This window comes from Pristiophorus japonicus, chromosome 1, assembly GCF_044704955.1.
Source record: "Pristiophorus japonicus isolate sPriJap1 chromosome 1, sPriJap1.hap1, whole genome shotgun sequence".
Lineage (NCBI taxonomy): Eukaryota > Metazoa > Chordata > Chondrichthyes > Pristiophoridae > Pristiophorus > Pristiophorus japonicus.
In genome coordinates this window covers 184821319-184843037 of record NC_091977.1, presented here as the reverse complement: position 1 = coordinate 184843037, position 21719 = coordinate 184821319, and positions in this window count along the sequence as shown.

The window sequence follows — 21719 nt, the reverse complement described above, 5'->3', positions numbered from 1 at the left end:
GCGCAATCCCGACCTGGACGCCCGTTTTTCGCGCCACAAAATGCACCTAAAAAAAACCTCCAGATTCTCCAGCTCCCTGCAGGTCCTCTGGCCCTCGACGCAGCGCAGCAGGAGCTGTAGGGGGTGGAGCCAGGTCCCTGCGCCGAAAACAGTGCCGGGACCTCTGCACATGCGCGCTACAGTGGGCGCGCAAGTGCAGTAGCTCCAGGCACCCAAAACTGTGTGGGAGGGGCCCGAAGCACGCAGCGCCTAGCCCTGGCCAAATGGCCTCACTGGGGCTGCGTGAATAAGGCTCCTCCCACGGCCAGCTCCTGCTTCCTGCTGATCCGACTCGACTCCCGCTTCCCGCCCCCGGACTGGACCGGACCCGACCCCCCGGACTGGACCCGACCCGACTCCCGCTCCCCCTCCACCGCCCCCGCCTCCGGACCGGACCCGACACCGATCCCAACCCGACTCCCGCTCGCCCCCGGCCCTGGACTGGATCCGACCTGACCTCCCTCCCCCCGACCTGACCTCCCTCTCCCTCCCTCCTCCGACCCGACCCAACACCACCTACCTGTAAATCTGGTGCTGGGGACGGGCCCGGCCCGAAGTCTCGGGCCCGGCCTGTTCAGCCTCCCTCCCCCTTCTCCTCCCCCCCCCCCGATCCCCTTCCCCCCCCATCTCCTTTTCCCCCCCAATCTTCTTCCCCCCCCAATCTCCTCCCCCTCCAATCTCCTTCCCCCCCAATCTCCTTCCCCTCTCCCATCTCCTTTCCCTCCTTCTCCCCCTCCCCCTTTCTCCACCCCCCTTCTCTCCCCTCCCCCTTCTCCCCCCTCCCCCTTCTCCCTATCCCTCCCCCTTCTCCCCATCCCTCCCCCTTCTCCCCCATCTCTCCCCCTTCCCTCCCTCTGCTCCCCCCCTCTCTCCCTCTACCCCCCTCCTTCCCCTCCCCTCGCTATCAGAAACATAGACACTGACAGACAGAGAATGAGAGACACACACAGACAGACAGCGAGATAGAGACACTGACAGAGACACACTACGGGGGGGGGGGGGCATCCCAGCACGCTGTTGGAGGGCTTCCGGTGCTGCAGTCGGTAAGTAGAAAATGTTTTATTTATTGATATATTTTTTAAATTCTTTCTTATTAATTTTTTTTGATTGATTTTATTGGTTGAATTATTGATGTATTTATTATTTATTATTGATGATGGCTCTTTATTTGTAAAACTGAAGTGTTTAATGTTTGTAAACTTTCCTTTAAACCCCCCCCCCCCCGCCCCGCCCATTCCCTACGCCTGATTTGTAACCTACGCCTGATTTTCTAAAGTGTAGACAAGGTTTTTTTGAGCGTACAAAAATCTTCACTTACTCCATTCTAAGTTAGTTTGGAGTAAGTTTTCACTGACAAAACTTTGAAAACAGGCATAAGTGGCCGGACACGCCCCCTTTTGAAAAAAAAATTCTGTTCCAAAGTGAAACTGTTCTAACTGACTAGAACTGGAGCAAACTAAATGACGAGAATTCCGATTTCTAAGATACTCCGTTCTACACCAGTTGCTCCTAAAAATCAGGAGCAAATCATGTGGAAACTTGGAGCCTATATTTGTCCCAATCAATATTAGGATAGTTTAAATCCCCTACAATTGCTACCCTATTGTTTTTGGTCTTCACAGCAATTTGCCTACATATTTGCTCTTCTATCTCCCTCCCATTGTTTGGGGGTCTATAATACACACCCAGCAGTGTGATCGCCCCATTTTTATTTTTCAATTTGACCCACATGGCCTCATTTGATGATCCCTCTAACACATCATCCCTTCTCACCGCTGTAATATTTTCTTTAATCAGTACTGAACCTCCCCCCCGACGCCCTTTTTACCCCCCTCTCTATCTTGTCTAAAAATCCTGTAGCCAGGAATATTGATCTGCCAAACCTGCCCCTCTTTCAGCCATGTTTCTGTAATAGCTATAATGTCATACTCCGAAATGTTTACCTGTGCTCTTAGCTCATCCGCCTTATTCGCTATACTCCTTACATTAAAATATATAGCATTCAGCACATGAAAGATCTCTTGTTGACTACATACTAAACCCTGTTTCCTCTGTCTTACAGATTCGCTTTCTAGATTCTTGCTATCCAATTTCTGCCTTACTTCCTTCTCTTTTGAATTCATTCTCAGGTTCCCAACCCCATGCCAAGCTAGTTTATACTCTCCCCAACAGCACCAGCAAAACTACCCACGAGGATATTGGTCCCAGCGCTGTTGAGGTGCATCCCATCCAGTTTGTACAGGTCCCGTTTCCCCAGAAGCGGACCCAATGCCTCAAGAATTTAAAGCCCTCCCTCCTACACCAACTTTCCAGTCACGTGTTCATCCTCTCTATCCTTCTAGTCTTATACCCATTAGCATGCGGCACCGGTGGTAACCCGGAGATTACTACCTTTGATTCCTACTCTTGAATTTTCTTCCTAGCTCCCTGACTTCTTCCTGGTGGGTTGGTAATTAGCTGGATTGGATTTGTCCTGCTTTTTGTGGACTGGACATACCTGGACCCTTTTCCACATTGTCGGGTATCATCCACAATAGTGTTCTAGCTGTACTGGAACAGCTTGGCTAGAGGCGCAGCTAGTTCTGGAACACAAGTCTCCAGCACAACAGCTAGGATGTTGTCAGGGCCCATAGCCTTTGCTGTATCCAGTGTGCTCAGCCATTTCTTAATATCATGTGGAGTGAACTGAATTGGCTGAAGACTGGCTTCTGTAATAGTGGGGACCTCAAGAGGAGTCTGAGATGGATCATCCACTTGGTAATTCTGGCTGAAGATGGTTGCAAACAGCTTCAGCCTTGTCTTTTGCACTCTCATGCTGGTCTCTGCCATCATTGAGGATAGGAATGTTCATGGAGCCTACTCCTCCTATTAGTTGTTTAATTGTCCACCACCATTCACGACTGGAAGTGGCAGAACTGCAGAGCTTTGATCTGATCCGTCGATTGTGGAATCACTGAGCTCTGTCTATGGCATGCTGCTTCCAACGTGTTGCAGCTTCCCCAGGTTGGCACCTCATTTTTAGGTACACCTGGTGCTGCTCCTGGTAGTCTCATCTACACTTCTCAATGAACCAGGGTTGGTTCCCGGGCTTGATGGTAATGGTAGAGTGAGGGATATGCTGGGCTATGAGGTTACAGATTGTGGTGGAATACAATTCTGCTGTTGCTGATGGCCCACAGTGCCCCATGGATGCACATTTTTGAGCTGCTTGATCTGTTCTGAATCTATCCCATTTAGCACGGTGGTGGTACCACACAACACAACGGAGGGTGTCCTTAGTGTGAAGATGGGATTTTGTCTCCACGATAACTGTACGGTGGTCACTACTACCAATGCTGTCATGGACAGATGCATCTGTGACAGGTGAGGATGAAGTCAAGTAAGCTTTTCCCTGGTGTTGATTCTCTCTGCTGCAGGCCCAGTCTAGTAGCTATATCATTCAAGACTCGGCCAGCTACTGTCCCCCAGCCAGAGTACATTCTGCACCGTTGCTACCCTCAGTGCTTCTTTCAAGTGGTGTTCATCATTGTAGGATTTCTAAATCTCTGGCATTAAATTTGACAGTGAGACAATTCTTTTAAAACAATTGGAACAGTTTATTAAAAAAAACACACACATGCACATCAACCTTAGTTACAACAGATACAATGAGGTTATAATAAAGAGTGATATACGTTACTTCCCTTTGGCTGGCTGGTTCAGGAGAGAGAGAAAAGTCTTTGGCTGAGTTCTTTATAACTCTCAAAGCCATTGTCCCTCCGAAAGCTTAAGGATTGGACCTTGGTTCTAGGGCAGTTCCTTATTGGCTCTCCTCACACTTGTGGCTGCCTGGCCTGGCTCAGCCATCTCTTGATTAGTTTAAATGGCTTTCCAATACACAAAACCCATGCGGCAGCACTGTGGGCTTCTATTTTGTTTCTTTTAAAACTCAACCCATGCTCGTAACCTGTGGGCTTTCATTTTGTTTCAACACAAACAGGCCTTTCCATATAAGCTACACTTTTAACATTTATACATATACAGAATCAATTTTGATCATTAATAAACACTTTTATTCTTACAAACTCCCCATCTTGAGGGGGAAATATCCCTATTGACCCCCTCATATGGTTTATCTCCTCAGAGTTCACATATTGAGAGAGAGAGAAGAAAAGTGGGTGGCCTGACTTGGTCCCCATCTCGTAAGGTGTAGATCACATAGGAGATTTATTATAGTCCAATCACATCTCCAGCGGAGACCCTCCCCATCCCATATCTTCAGTACACCATCGCTTCTCGAAGCACATTGATGATTGATGATGTTCGTTAGCCATGCTGCAGCTCCCGCTTCTCCATCTTCCCTCGGCTTCGGTCGTGGCCAGTGTCGTCCTGACAATCGTGAGGATCTGTAACATGATCTGTGGGAAACAAGATCAGTGCAGTATTTACTCTTTGGCAGTTTTAACTGATTAATGTGAAACCACTTCTTGTACTTAACACCCTTTTCCCCCGGTAACTGAATCAAATAAGCCGTGGGGCTCAATCAGTCTATAATCTTATGCAGTCCCCACCACCCAGGCTCAAAGGCATGCTTCTTTTTCCCATAATTTGGAATCATCACTGAGTCTCCCACCTCGTATTCAAAGGGACATACTTTCTTGTCAAAGTACTTTTTAATTTGTCTTTTTAACTTTCCCAAGTTGGTGGCCACAGATCGATTGATCTGATTGGTGTGATCTACCACCTGTTCCAGCCACTTGGAACTACATGTTTTCATTGACAGGGGACTCATCCCTGTTAGTGTTAGCTGGTCTGGTGTTCTCATGAGCCTCCCCGACATGGCCTGATATGGGGAGACCCCTGTTGTTCTATGAGGTGTGGACCTCATTGCCATTAAGCACTGTGGCAGCATGTTAGCCCATTGAGTGGGGTGGTCCACGCACAATTTTTTTAACGTTAACTTGAGGGTCCTGTTCCCCTTTTCGACCCCTCTGGACGACTGGAGGTGTTGAGCAATATGTAATTTGTGTTTTCTCCCCAACATTTCCTGCAGGTGAGTAAAAATTTTACCGGTAAAGTGTGAACCTTGATCGATGTCCACTTGTACTGGTAATCCCTACCTACAAAACATACGATTTAATAGTGTTTTGGCTGCTGTGATTGCAGTGTTGGAGCGGCAGGGGAATGCTTCGATCCATTTAGTGAATTGATCCACCACCACTAGGGCATGCTGAAAATTGCCTTGCGCCTGTGGAAGTGGCCCAATGAAGTCTCTCTGGAGGTGAGTCCATGGCCCTTGAGGTGTGGGTGCGCTTTGAAGCAAGGCATGGTTAGTGTATGTGGGAGGATTGTGCTGCAGGAATGGTAGGCATCGTACCACGTTTTGGCTGATTGTTTCCCTCATGGAATGCCACCAAGCTGTGAATGCTACTTTGTAGAAGGTTACCAAGGCCGAATAGTGCCCTGCTGTGGGGTGGGAGTGAAAGAGGGAGAGCAGTTCCTGACCCATCTCTGGTGGAATACACATCACCGGGCAGGCGTTTGGCTTTCTTTTGAACACCAGCAACTGTTTATCTGAGATGCTCACTCGGTTTTTGCTATTAAAAAGCCATCTGAGTATGACGCTCCAGGAGCAAAAATGAAGCTGTGGCAAAACTAATTCAGAAACATCTAGTGGTGTTTGCCATGTGCAAGCATGACTGTGGAAAAATGGCAGGCGAGGAATTTATTGAGGGGACACCCCCCATTCATTCACTAAACAGTACCCCATCCCAAGGGAGAGTCACCCTTACATCCGACACACCATAAAATCCCTAGTCGAGCAGGGTGTTCTTAGGACAGGCACTTTCACGATCAATTCACCCGCATGGCCGGTTTAAAAGCCTGATAGCAGCTGATGACAGACTATTGATTACAGAAAGTTAAATTCTGTAACACCAGCCTGCTCACCGGTAGTAAGAGAAACTCCTACCATATTATCTCAAATTCCTGCTGGTTCCAAGTACTTCTCGACCCTCGACATCACCAATGGATTCTGGAGTATCCCTGTTAAATGTGCGTTCACATTTGAGGACCAGAGCTACACCTGGACATGCCTCAGGGGTTTCACAATGCCCCCACGATATTCCACAAAAGAATGACTGCAATTTTAAAAGACTTTTCCTGTTCTACCTGCTTGCTGCAGTACGTAGATGACCTACTGCTGGCAACCGACAGCATGGAGGAGCATCTGCCCCTTTTGCACGAACTTTTGACATTGTTGGCTCAGGCGGGACTAAAGGTAAATCCCCGTAAGGCTCAATTAGTAAAAGAATGGGCCACCTTTCTAGGAGTGTCCATTTCTCTAGAGGGATCATCCCCCGACTCTCACAAGGTGGAGATAATACAGCGACTGCCAGTACCCATTTCCAAATCAGCCCTACGATCATTCTTGGGTTTGGTGGGGAACTTTATCCCAGACTTTGCAGAGTGTGCAAAGCCCCTGTATGATTTAATAAAATTGTGTCTCTAAGGTATCCCATCCTACACCACTCTCCTGGGGATTATATTGACTTCCTTCCTCTTCCCAATCTGTTTCTCCCTTTTCCCCTTCTGCTGTCTCTGTTATGGCTCCCCGTGTTACTGTGGATACCAGGGCCTGCTGCTCCCCTAACTTACTTTTTAGCCTCGCTATTTCTAGTTGGCACCGGGAGTGATCTGCCTCCCTATGTGGCTTCTTAATCACTTCTCTTAATGCACCTCTCACATCTTCTATCTCTTGCTGGAGCCTCAAGTTTTCCAATTTATATTTTTTTTAACTTTAATTTGTTTTCATTTGCTTCAATGACAGCTGCGGTGGCATTTAAGTTTGAAAGGCTTTGTTGCTGTAGCAATGAAGCTGCCTGTTCGGCCACTCTTTCTAATTGCTTAATACTGTGGTTTAATTGGCCAATGTCTTGTCTTAAATGCTGTATTTCTCCCTATTTTAACTGCTTCACAAGTTGGAGGCCTTCTTCCTTTTGTTATTTTATACTTTCATTCTCTCTTTCTTTTAGTTGAATCTCTTTTACTTGCAATTCTTTCAAATCTTGTATCACTTTGGCGTCTTGCCTCATTAATTCCTCATCTCTCCGCGCACAATAAAATGTGTTGAATGCCATGAGACTGTTTGCCCGTTTTGGCCATAACTCTCCCTTATCTACCCTCTCCTGGATAAGTTTCACCATCTCCCCAAATGACGCACATTGACCCTCATGGATGTGCCATGCCTGTGCCTTTAACTCTATGTCTTGTATAGGGAACTTTTTGGACAACTTCTCCTGATAAACTAGTTCAACATTTCTTTTTATTGATGGCTTTCTGTCCATGACCGATCCCTTCATCCTGTGTCTTTTGAAAATAAATACTGGTGGGTCCCCACTTAAACAGTTCCAACCCACCCCACTTAAACAGTTATAATTATCGAGATGACCGCTCCTTAAGATGCAATTTCTCCCGAGACTTTGAATCGTTTGAAGCTTATGCTTCGCAACACCGTTTAGAATCGCAACTCCCGAGATTTCCAATTGTTCAAAAGAATCATCAAAAAGCTGTCTCACCAGTTGTCGGCATTATCCACCAATTGTAAGATTTCTAAATCTCTGGCATTAAATTTGACAGTGAGACAATTCTTTTAAAACAATTGGAACAGTTTATTCAAAAAAACACACACACATGCATATCCACCTTCGTTACAACAGATACAATGAGGTTATAATAAAGATTGATATACGTTACTTCCCTTTGGCTGGCTGGTTCAAGAGACAGAGAAGAGAGTCTTTGGCTGAGTTCTTTATACCTCTCAAAGCCATGTCCCTCCGAAAGCTTCAGGATTGGACCTTGGTTCTAGGGCAGTTCCTTATTGGCTCTCCTCACACATGTGGCTGTCTGGCCTGGCTCAGCCATCTCTTGATTAGTTTAAATGGCTTACTAATGCACAAAACCCATGTGGCAACCTGTGGACTTCCATTTTGTTTCAACACAAACAGGCCTTTCCGTATAACCTACATTTTTAACATTTATACATACACAGAATCAATTTTAATCATTAATAAACACTTTTATTCTTACAATCATGGAGGAGTACTGATTCATCAGCTGAGGTAGGGCGGTAGGTGGTAATCAGCACAAGGTTTCCTTGCCCATGCTTGACCTGAAGCCATGAGACTTCATGGGGTCTGGAGTCAATGTTTAGGACTCCCAGGGCCACTCCCTCCTGACTGTATACTACTGTGCCACCACCTCTGGTGGGCCTGTCCTGCCGGTGTGATTGGACATACCCAAGGATGGTGATTAAGGAATCTGGGACATTGGCTGAAAGGTATAATTCTGTGAGTATGACTCTGTTGTGTGGCTAGTCTGTGGGACAGCTCTCCCAATTTTGGCACAAGTCCTCAGATGTTTGTGAGGAGCACTTTGCAGGGTCGACTGGGCTGGTTGTGCTTTTGTCGTGTCTGAAACCGGTGCCTAGGTTAATACCGGGTGGCCTGTCATGTTTTATTCTTATCATTGTTTTTCGTAGTGGTTTGGTATAACTGAGTCTGCCAAAAAAGTCTAATAGATCGTTTGGACATTTCAAAGTACAGTTGAGAGTCAACCAGATTGCTGTGGGTCTGTAGTCACATATAGGTCAGACCAGATAATTTAACACAGCAGATTTCCTTCTCTAAAGGACATTTGTGAACCAGATGGGTTTTTATGACAATCCGGTAGTTTCATGGTCACCATTACTGATACTAGCTGTTTATTTCAGATTTCTTTGTGGTGGGATTTGAACTCACGTTTCCGGATTATTAGTCCAGGCCTCTTCATTACTCGTCCAGTAACATAACCATTATGCTATTGTACCCCCAGTATGCTCTTTGTGCTTTGTTTCAGGTGTGCAATACCTAATTTGCTGCTTCTTCTCAGGTTCCTTTGTTGAAGTAATTAGTGTCTTGGTAGGCTGCAGGTTATTACTGACAGCCTCCTGGGATTCTGGTAGTTTCAGACTTCCCTGGGCTATTCATTGCGAAGTTCATGTTTGTGGCCCCGATTTTAAGTCTAGGTGGATTTCCCGCTCAGGCCTGAGTTAAAATTACAGTCAGGTGTCAATGATGTCACTGGGCCACAACATGTAGGGAAGGACCCTGTTGACTCCGGGCGCGTGTCCTTGCTGCCTGCTCAGGAGAGCAAGTTAATATCGCAGATGTTGCGATCCTGGCGGCTTTTGGGCAAGTAAGAGATAGAGTGATTTTATCTGCCCACCTACCAGGTTTCTGCTGTGCAAGAGGGGTTAAAAGCTCCCCCTCTCTTCATTGCTCACATCATCTTCAGGAAATTAAAATCTGCCAGTGCTGGCTGATAGCTGTTCGGTTCTACCTCAAAAGCAATCAATTTTCTAACTAGCTTAATCAATATTTTCTTTGTTTTGTTTTTTTCTTCTTCCTCCGGAGTGGGTGTCAGGTCCTTTCCTAGCCATTATGGTGGATCTATGATCCCCTCCTATGGCTCTGCCTATGACCGTGGCGATACTTCCACAGCTTCGCTTATGCCTTTAAGACTCGGCTTTTCCTGGGATCTAATTCGGAGATCCGCGCATGCACAATGGGCCCACAAAATGTACTGACCAAACTTTCGTTATCGACCTCCCAGCTCTGGTATGCAACAGTTGATTTATCACCCCTGTTAGCTCTTCGGCCGATTCTGTTGAATTTCTGGGCGGGAGGCGCAAACATTGCAAAGGGGATGGAGTATAAAAGCAGGGAAGTCTTCTATAGTTATACAGGGTCTTGGTGAGGCCACACCTGGAATACTGCATGCAGTTTTGGTTTCTATATTTACGAAAGGATATACTTGCTTTGGAGGCAATTCAGAGAAGGTTCACTAGGTTGATTCCGGGGATGAGGGGGTTGACTTATGAGGAAAGGTTGAGTAGGTTGGGCCTCTACTCATTGGAATTCAGAAGAATGAGAGGTGATCTCATCGAAATGTATAAGATTATGAGTGGGCTTGACAAGGTAGATGCAGAGAGGATGTTTCCACTGATAGGAGAGACTAGAACTAGAGGGCATAATCTTAGAATAAGGGGCTGCCCATTTAAAACTGAAATGAGGAGAAATTTCTTCTCTCAGAGGTTGGAAATCTATGGAATTCACTGCCTCAGAGAGCTGTGGAAGCTGGGCCATTGAATAAATTTAAGACAGAAATAGACAGTTTCTTAACTGATAAGGGAATAAGGGGTTATGGGGAGTGGGCATTGAAGTGGACCTGAGTCCATGATCAGATCAGCCATGATCGTATTAAATGGTGGAGCAGGCTCAAGGGGCTGTATGGCCTACTCCTGCTCCTATTTCTTATGTTCTTATTTTCAAGGCGCTAAAAGTACCGCTCCGCCTGGATTAATGTCGCAACAGAGGCACGACTGAATTTCTCCCCCTTTATACCTACAATACATTCACTCTTTGCTCAAATCTACTTTTGAAATTTTAGCACCTAGGTAGATTTGTCAACTGTCTTTTCAACTCATACCCAGAGCAATTATATGAACGAGGATTATTATTTATGAACGGTCGAGTTATGAAAAAAAGGCAAAAATCAAGCAAAGATTTGTTATCAATGGTGACTTGCGATTTTCATTTTCATTGTCACTAACTATATCAAAGTACTCATGTTGACAATTCTTTCTTTTCGTTATTCAAAATGTTTCATTCCATGCTCCATCAAGAGCTGGCACTCATGCTGCAGAACACATTAATAAGGACGAATAACTCAAAATTTTACAGTGAAAATGTGTATTTCCAAAGACCGATAATGTAAAGGTCCTTACATCTAAATTTTTATTTTGTTATTTTTATAAATTATGTATGCTTTGTGCTTTTTAAATTGTGCCTCCTAAGGCTAGTATATTAAAATATGACTTTAGCAAATAGTCAAAGCATGCCATTACACTCAATGATAGATTAACTATAGTTATTGTTGAGAAGGATCATTAGGCTTGATTGATGAAGAAATATATTAGCATATGCTCACACTGTGTTAAAGTGATAGTATTAACTTTCACGTAATTTGCTGCATACAGTATTTGGCTAATGAATTTTGTCAGCCAAAAGGTTGGATGAAGTGTTACGATGATACAACTAAACATTACTTTTACACTATAATTTCCTGTCAGGCACTTCTGATTGTCACACTATGGCCTTTTTGGTTACTGTGACAATTAATAGAATCATAGAATCACAGAAGTTTACGGCACAGAAGGAAGCCATTCGGCCCATCGTGTTCATGCCAGCTGACAAAGAGCTATCCAACCTTATCCCACTTTCCAGCTCTTGGTCCGTAGCCTTGCAGGTTACAACACTTCAAGTGCACATCAAAGTACTTTTTAAATGTGTTGAGGGTTTTTGCCTCTACTACCCTTTCAGGCAGTGAGTTCCAAACCCCCATCACCCTCTGGGTGAAAAGAGTTCTCCGCAACTCCCTTCTAATCGTTCTACCAATTACTCTGAATCTATGATCTCTCTGCTAGGGCAATATATCCTTCCTGTCCACTGTGTCCAGGCCCCTCATAATTTTATCGATGTAACTATCTGTACTGCACTTTTTTTGACCGACAGGCATCTGTCCAGCCCCACCCACCCCACTACCCGTACTGCACTTTTTTGACCGACAGGCAACAAACCCCACCCCTTTCAAGCTCCGTCCCCCTCCTGGCCAAATCCCCGATGTTGGGGAAGTCTAGAACCAGGGGTCACAGTCTAAGGCTAAGGGGTAAGCCATTTAGGACCGAGATGAGGAGAAACTTCTTCACTCAGAGAATTGTGAACCTGTGGAATTCTCTACCACAGAAGGTTGTTGAGGTTAGTTCGTTAGATATATTCAAAAGGGAGTTAGATGTGGCCCTTATGGCTGAAGAGATCAAGGGGTATGGAGAGAAAACAGGAATGGGGTACTGAAGTTGCTTGATCAGCCATGATCATATTGAATGGCGGTGCAGGCTTGAAGGGCCGAATGGCCTACTCCTGCACCTATTTTCTATGTTTCTATGTTTCTATTCCTTGCACATGGTGCTGAGAAGCAGGACCTGAGGCTCTGACTCTCTTCCCCCCGGCCAGCGTGGGCCCGATAGCAGTGGTCCTTGGCCCGATAGCGGTGGTCCTGGGCCCAATAGCGGTGGGGTGGGGCCCAATGGCAGTGGTTCTGGGCCCGATAGCAGCGGGGGGGGGTGGGGGGGGGAGGTGGGTCCCTGATGGTGGCGGCCCTGGGCACGATAGCGGCGAGGTGCGGCCCGATGGCAGTGGTCCTGAGCCAAATAGTGGCGGGGTGGGGGGGGTGGGCGGTGGGGAGAGAGGGAACTCAGGGAAGGAGGATCATGTTCTTCCAACCCCCTACAAGGGACAATGTTGGAGTGGATGATATCCAGAAGTCATGGCACTGTCACTGTTCACTTCATACCCAATAAACCTGTTAACAATCCATACACAATGCCCCATCTATGGTGAGGAGGCGGGGAAAGGATGCATTTACGCTGAGATAAGGCACTTTGGCTGGGGGAGGGATGCACTTGGACTGGGGTAAGGCACTTTGGCTGGGGGAGAGATGCACTTGGACTGGGCTAAAGCACTTTGGCTGGGGAAGGCATGCACTTGGACTGGGGTAAGTCACTTCAGCTGGTGGAGGCATGCACTTGGACTGGGGTAAGGCACTTTGCCTGGGGGAGGGATGTACTTGGACTGGGGTAAGGCATTTTGGCTGGCCCTTGCTGTCTTCTGGGGAGCTCTGTCCTCTGTCGCTTCAGGAAGTCAAAGTGGATCAAGTTATAATTTGCAAAGTCAGTGAGACCTTGGAATGTGCGGTTCCTGTTACACACTTCAGGTGTGCCTTATCCTCCAAGGGGACAAATCAGAAACAAAGGGTGGAGCATGTTGGCCATTTTGGCAGTACAAATAAACACGTCCTAATTTTATACACCTCAATTAAATCTCCCCGCAACCTCCTGTGTTCCAAAGAAAACAACCCCAGCCTATCTAGCTAAAATTCTCCAATCCTGGCAACATCTTGGTAAATCTGCTATGTGTCCTCTATAGTGCAATTACATCTTTTCTTTAATGTGGTGTACACAGTACTCGAGCTGTGACCGAACTAGTAATTTATACAACGTGGCTGACTCACAACTGTACTCGGAAGTGTCGTCAGCAAGCCACTCAGTTGTATCAAACCGAGATGGGCAATAAATGACAAGCTTGACAATGAGGCGTACAGCAGAGACTGAATGAATTAAAAAAAATGGTTCCTGTGGAAATTGGATGAGTTGATAAAAAGTCTTACCACAGGTGAGGCACTGAACTGACTTCTCTCCACAGGTGTTCTCTGATGCATCATCGGAGATGTATGCTGGGTGTACCTTCTTCCGCAGGTCAGGCACTGATGGGCTGCGACAACACTTCCCACAGGGACTGAAATGGCTTCTCCTCAGTTTCTGTGCGCTGCCACGTTAGCATGGGGCTAGGTTCTAATGACAATCTGACTACTTTATGCTTTTTATTTCCAGATTTGTCTTAAACCAAATTGTGCGATTTGAATTCAAACGTATTAGTCCAGATTGCTGGATTACTGGTCCAATACCACAGCCACTAGACGATTGTACCCTTTATTGTGTATGCAAGCACTCTCTTAATGACTCCACGAGGCAGGTGTATGGCACTTGAACTGTAGTGACCTTAGTGCTTTATTGCAGCTCCTAGAGTGAGGACACCAAGAGGTGAGCTCCCTTTTATACTTGGTTACCTGCAATGTACAGGTGACCCTTAGGTCTCCAGCAGCAGCACCCTCTGGAGTACAGGTATGGTATATACAGGGTGAAGATACATTCAGGTCTAGTGTTACAGTGCATCATTAACATGCATACACAACAACATCCCCCTAAGCCTTTTCCAAATCCTTATTGCCATGACATTCTCTACCACAGAAAGTTGTTGAGGCCAATTCACTAAATATATTCAAAAAGGAGTTAGATGTAGTCCTTACTACTAGGGGGATCAAGGGGTATAGCGAGAAAGCAGGAATGGGGTACTGAAGTTGCATGTTCAGCCATGAACTCATTGAATGGCCTACTCCTGCACCTATTTTCTATGTTTCTATGTTTCTATGTTTCTATGACATAGGGAGGTGATCAGTAGTGGGCTGTGGGAGGTTGTGTTGAGGGTTGTGTGGGTGCCAGGTGTGATTCCTGTGCACGTGGCTGCACTCATCCTTTCCCCACACCGCCCCCCCACCCTCCCCCCACCACACAAAGACCATGTGGGTGTCACTGTTGGAGGATTCTGCAGTGGTGAAGCCAGTGCAATGGGTAAGGTACATACATTGTAGAATGGGTAGGTGGTGGCGTTCGGTGGTGGGCAGGGCCACAGGGCTGTGCGGGCTCCTTGTCCTCCATTGGTGGTGGAAGTCTGGCCATCCCAGGTTCTGCTGGGAAAGCTGGAGGGTACTGGCCTCTCACTCCCGGTGCTGGCCCTAGTGGCCAGGGGATGTAGGGCTGATCTGGGGCAGGTTACCAGTGGTGGTAGCTGTGCTGCCCATTGACCGCTATCCCTGCAGTGGGTCTACTCCCACCGGGTGTGTCTGAGCCCTTCCTGGGGCATCACATTGGTCCCGAAAGCGCAGGTTACATGGTCAGGTAGCCCGCTGGATCTAGGTGTCTCCCACGGGGGGTTTTCTCTGGCATTGACATTATGCCTGTAAAACCCAGTGTCATTTATCATTCTACCTTTAGCATACATGACACATTGACTCCAATCGCAACTAGTCAACTTGACATTGTTATCTCTCTTCACATTTTCATATTTTGTACTTACAACACTTTCTTGTGTATCGGTATTGTAAAGTCCTTACTCAATGGCACAAAACCCACACGAGGCACATTCTATGGACAGTGGTGTTACATAGAGGTTACATACATGACAGGTATCTCTATACAGAGTTACATTTATCACATTAACATTTCTGGCATCACTATTCAACGGTACAAACTTGTTACTTACATCACTTTTAGAAACATTCATTACCTTTTTCCCATTAGCTTTTCCGGCATCATCATTTAACATTACATTAGTATAGCTGCATTCATTTACTGCACTTTTAACTTTAATGTCACTGTGCCTAGAGTGGAACTGTCCCTTTAATTGTCTTGGGTTGCCGGTCTCCTTTAAGAGGGCCTTGCAATCTTTACCCCAATCCGGTTCGCAGCTTGGTAACACACGTTGCTCCCTCATCGCTGCCCCTCGTGGTCTGATCATGGCCATCTTGATTCCAGGTTCTTCGCCCGTGGTGCGGGCACCATCTTCTTTCTCTCCGTGATGTAGGCTTCATCAGTGGACCGGTGAGTTCTCTCCCCAGGTTCTGCCACAGATGCAGGGAATCTACCTTCTACGCCGATCTTATGTCACGGCCTGGAAGGTGAGATCTGGTCATTCGGGGTGGATCATCTCGCCGTGGTGTTGTGCAGTCTGTGTCGTCGCCACGCAGTCGAGCTGGATGGTAGCATTTCTAGGTGTTGCGATGGATCCAAGTTTTGGGTTGGATGGGATGTTGATCATCGGGGCCCAGAGGCCATCATCGCTCCGACCGATTTGGACTTGCTTCATTCAACTTCTTCCCAGTAGCGTTGGACCATCACCGGCAACGATCCACAAGGGGAGCTTGTACATCGCGCCACCATGGGATACCTGGACCTCCACGCTGCCAACGACTGGGATGGTGCTTTTTGTATAGGTGAGCAGCTTTGCCTGGATTGTGGACATTTTTGGTCGCTTGACGGGATTGTCCGAGAGTTTCTCAAAGGCTGTCTAATTCATCAACGACTGGCTCGCCCCTGTGTCGATCTCCATCGAGACTGGAACCCCGTTGATTTCTACTTCCATTTTCCACGGGGATCTCTCGGTGGAGCAGGTATATTCCATACTCTTCTTCCAGGGGCTGAGCAGTTTCATCTTCATCATTGTTGGAGCCCAGGTGATCGGCCAACTCTTCAGCGGCGCGGTGAGTAAAACTTTTTCTACACATTCGCTGAAGGTGACCTTTATTGTTGCAGCCTTTGCAGGTATAGTCTTTGTATTGGCATTGGTGGGCCCTGTGGCTTCCTCCACAGCACCAGCACGGGGCTAGCTGGTTGGCCCCATGTGGCGGACTCAGGGTTGCAGGACTCGGGGCAGCATACTTTCCTCTGAAAGTCTCCATTCTGTTCACTATGTTCGTTGGGTTAGAGTTCTGGGTGCTGGTCATCATTCGTTTGGAGTTGCAGACTGAAATCATGAATACCTGGCTCACTTTGATTGCCTTCTGCAGGGTGACCGTGGTGTCCGCAGAGAGCAGCTTATGGAGGAGGCCCTCGTGGCCGATTCCAATATCGAAGATGTCCCTTAGTGCTTCGTTGAGGTGGTCATCAAAATCACACGATGCAGCCAACATTCTTAGATCTGCAGCATATTTAGCACTTTCTTGGCCTTCAGGCCGCCAATGAGTGTAAAACCTGTGCCTGGCTGTGAGGATGCTCTGTTTGGGCTTAAGTTGTTCTTGTATTAAAGTTACGAGCTCCGCATAACTCTTGGTTGTCATCTTTGCTGGGGCTAGCAGGTCCCTGATGAGGCCATGGATAGTGGGCCCACAACTGCTGAGCAGGATGGCCCTGCATTTGTTCGCCAGCGAGATCGGTGAGTCCCCAGCCAGGTCGTTCGTGATGAAAAAGTGTTCTAGCCTTTCCACAAAGGCATCCTAATCTTCCCCATCAGCGAATTGTTGGAAGTTGCTGAGATTAGACATATTGTGTATGGAAATTTGTAACCTCATCACCAGTTATTGTGTATGTAGGCACTCTATTAATGATTCCACAAGGCAGGGGTTTTGCACTTGAATTGTACAGACTGTAGTCCTTTATTGCAGCTCCTAGAGTGAGGACACCAAGAGGTGAGCTCCCTTTTATACTTGGTTACCTGCAGTGTACAGGTGACCTTTCTGTCTCCAGCAGCAACACCCTCTGGTGTACAGGTATGTTATATACAGGGTGAAGGTACATTCAGGTCTAGTGTTACAGTACATCATTAACATGCGTATATAACACCCTTCTAGGATAGATTCTGTTTCATTCTCTGACCCGTGGGAAGTTTTAAGCAGCTCCTGAATACATAAACACGTGCAGAGAGAGTAGAAGCCCTTCCAATGCCTTAAACTAGTAATGTGTGTGATGAATAATAAATATCTCGTGTTTTTATACTTTATGGGATTTTGGTATCTGGCCATATGATGACCACTTTAATTGGAGTTCTCCCTGCTGGAAACATGGTGCCTGTATTCGTATGTTGATGTCATTTCAGAAACAAATTATTTACTTCTGCGAAGATGGACAATCCAACGAATATTGAGTATGATTGGAACGTGGGCAGGTACAGCAGGAGTGACGAGGTTGGAGGACAGGAGCATCGAGTGATTGTGGAGCGATGTGATCAGGGCCCAGCAGGGGCGTGAGTTCGGGGCCCAGAAGGGGCGTGAGTTCGGGGCCCAGAAGAGGCGAGGGCCCAGGGGCAGCATGGGCCAGCCCACACCGTGATATATGCATGTACTAAATGCGTGCAGCAGAGCTGGTCTCCAGTCTTCTTGGTTAATCCTTGCCACTGGACCAAGACCTAGCTCTGTCAAGCCCGTGTGGTGGCTGGTGTGCAATGGCCACCACACGTTAAAAAAATCCACGCACAGGCATCGTCCACCCTTCAACATGTAGTTCGGGACCTGGAACATTAGGTCCTTCATTGAAACCCCTGTGAACTCATCCCTTTTTGGCGTGGAAGCAAGTCATCCTTGATACGAGGGACCACCTATGATGATAATGGTGAATTTATACTATTCTAGCATAACCTGCCTGCTCTAATATTCTATGCCTTGGCTAATAAAGGAAAGCATCCCATATGCCTTCTTAACCACCTTATTTACATGTCCTTCTACCTTCAGGAATCTGTAGACATACACTCCAAGATCCCTCTGTACCTCTACACTTCTCAGTATTTAACCATATATTGTGTATTCCCTTGATATGTTAGCCCTCCCCAAATGCATTACCTCACACTTCTCTGGATTGAATTCCATTTGACACTTTTCTGCCCACCTGACCAGTGCGTCAATATCTTCCTGTAGTCTACAGCTTTCTTCTCCACTATCAACCACACGGCTAAATTTTGTATCATCTGCAAACTTTTCAATCATGTCCCTTACATTGAAGTCTAAATCATTGAAATATACCACAAAAAGCAAGGAACCTAATATTGATCCCTGCAGAACCCCAGTGGATTCAGCCTTCCAGTCACAAAAACACCCTTCAACCATTACCCTTTGCCAGCTGCCAATCCTGTCACTGAGCCAATTTTGGATCCAACTTGCCACTTTCCCTTGGATCCCATGGGTTTTTACTTTTCTGACCTGTCTGTCATGTGGGACCTTGTCAAAAGCCTTGCTAAAATCCATGTCGATTTGGTTAGTACCGGGACTGTTGCTGTGAACATGGTAAAGCCTCATCTTTCAGGAAGACATTGGTGCAATTCTTTCCATTGTGCAACATCTCTTTGAAATCAAAACAAATCAAAGTCCAATTCTTGAGCATTCTCCAAATTTTGATCTCTGCAATTTATGGAGTGCTCCACCTATTTAGTGACTATCCTGCTGATGACCTGTATTTTTGTGCTGAAGCTCCCACAAACATATTTTTCTCTTCATGCAACTACTGTCCCTGGGACCTGGAATCTTCAATTGGTCTTTCCAATATGCCTGCCTCAATGTGCAGTTTCTATTTTCTCTGCTCTTAAGGTGTCAATTTCAGAGGCTCCAATGATTATGCTGACGGTGAAATCATAGCTCTACAATTAACAAGTGGTAAAATTTACTTTAACATTTTAAAAATGGAAAGTGATGTGTCCCAGAGAACAGATAAATTGAACCAACATAATCGGCCAGATCTTGCTGAAAAAATAATAGTATGTTAACGATATATGTCATTTTAAATGTGTAAATTGGGCAACAAATTCAGGGAGTAAGAGATACGCCATGAGTTGCAAATCTCCAGAACTTGCTGGTCGATTTATGTCTTTCCATTGTTTGTTTTTCACAAATGGCATCTCACCCTTAGCCTCCCTAATATTTTTAAGAACTTTCTTGATTTTAACATTAATTGCCCATTAAACTCACTGCAGAAAGTTAGGGCTGGTAATCAAGAGCGTAGCATTCTTTTAACACATACTTGTTAATGCAATGCCAGTCAACCTCTTTGGCCCAGAAAGGGAACAGTTTAAGCTGTTCAGACTCATTCTTGCCAGTAGTAAATTCTCCATCAAGATTTTTAAAATTTTAAATTTTACATTTTTTTTCCTACTTTTCCTTTCAGTCTTTTTTTTCTCTCTTAATCCAATCTTTATTTCTCTCCCTTTATTTCTCTTTCTGTACCTGACTTGACTCTAATTCACCTTCGCTGATTTACTCTCCTCCGTCATTCCTCTGTTTCCTTCTCCAGGCTTAAATCTCATTGGATAAGGAGATAGTCTGTTGGTGCTACCATTCACTTAGGTCCCAAATACCCTGTTACCCTCGCCATGTTGTTATCAGCTCGCACTTCCAGCAAGTTACGGCACAAAAAATGTTCAAGCTAAAGGATGCAGGAAAATGTCTAACTAATGGTGTATGCCGCGAGATGCCCTGCTGCAGCCAGATTTGGCCCATATGTTGGAGATTGCCACAAAACGCGAGAACCAGGGAACAGGCTCAAGCTTAGAAGAGGAAAGATGCACATACAGATTTTTTAGGCAGAGGGTGGTGAAATAGATAAAAATATGGGATAGATTTTCCAGGGATGAACTAGAGGCAGGTAGTGTGAAAAATTTACGGGAGAATTGGATAAATATTTGAAGGAGTGGGAAATTGAAAGGTATTAGTTCTTGGGATCAGCCAGATGGACTGCAGTCTTTTCCAGTCCTGTACATTCCTATGTAAAATATGTAATATAAATATATGAGCCAACAGACTACAAAACATAAGGTACTTGTGAATTTCATAGCATTGAGGTACATTGAGCCCATGACGTACCAGCCATAGGAACATAAAACATAGGAACAAGGGTAGGATATTTAGCTCCTCATTCTGCTATTCAATGATAACATGGCTGCTCTGCGATCTAACTCCATATACCCGATTTTGCCTCATATTTCTTAATACCTTTTGTTAACAAAAATACATATCAATCTCAGATTTAGAATGAACAATTGATCTAGCATCACATGCCATTTGCGGAAGAGAGTTCCAAACTCCTACTACCCTTTGGCCGCAATCTAACCAATTGTGACGAGTCCAGGTCGGTTAGAGTCGGTGGTGAGTAATGACTCCATCGTGCTCTGTCTGAAGAATCTTCCATTGATGGGGCTTGTTAAGCCCGCCCTGCGAGGTTACCGGCCAGTTGAAGCAAGCAGGTCTGATGACATCATTTGATAACACGTCACCAGCTGGTTTCCTTAAAGGAACCATGTACAAATTGATTTTGACAGTTGTGCTGTCAGTGGTCTACAGCACTGAGGTGCTGCAATCACTGACAAGCACTGCACAGAGGTGCACGGCTGCACCCTAGCTCTCCCCTGACTCCATCCAGATGCTTATGGAGGGAGTCACAACACGCAGGGAGGTGCTCTTCCCTTCCAATGGGTGGAAGAGATCTTTCAGTGATCTCAGATCACGAACCGTTACTGCAAAGCCACACTCAACCTCATCCTGCTGTGCCACTCATCACATCCCCATCGCTCTGCCTTCCCTACCCGACTCCTGCATATCCTTACTCACACCAACTTGCCTTGCACCTCCACCCATCCCTCTCTCTCAATCTATTTTATCGCATCCCCATCTCACTAGCGCACCTCACACTCACGCTCATCCTTGTCCAATCTACCAACTAACAACACACAAGGGTAGGCACTTGGGTCTATTAGCCAATGTTCATGTAGAGTTTCTGCTAATGTGTTGTCAAACATTGAAATATTTATTTTGAACACTTTGGGTTCTTGGATAGATTAGTGTGAACCTTTGGAAGTGGCTTAATGAGTTGTAGTAAATGGTGAGACATAAGGGTACCCCTTGCAATGGCGATGAGTGTGAAAGGAATGGCTTCGGCATTGCAGGGATGGTGTTGGTGTGGGGTGGTGCCAACCTGCTGCATCATGTGGCAGCCAGGGTGCATAGCATCAAATGTAGTAAATGTGGCCATGGTGATGCCATCCCTGGCGTCCTGTGCAGCAAAGTGTTGGGTGCTGATCCCCTGTGTCCTGTGCATAGTGTGTATGGTGATGTTGGTGTTGGGGCTGATTGTGGTGGAATTCTGAGGACAAAGGTGAAATTTTCTCAAGAGCACTGATGCTGATGGAACAGATGGCAGCTGAAGTTGAGATGACAGAAGCGATCTGTCAATGGTGAGAGAAGTTGCTCCAAGGAGGTGACAGTGGATAAAGAGTTCACTGCAAACACTTCCAACCTGCATACAGCTGAAAAGTTTCTTCAAATCCTGAAGGCTTCAGCTTCTGAGATTAGAAAGTGAACAGCTGTGAAATGATAACGATTATACCACTTCTGTAGCTGTCAACTAGTCAAAGCAATGGAGAGTCATTGAGAACCCGACACACTTACCTGACGTG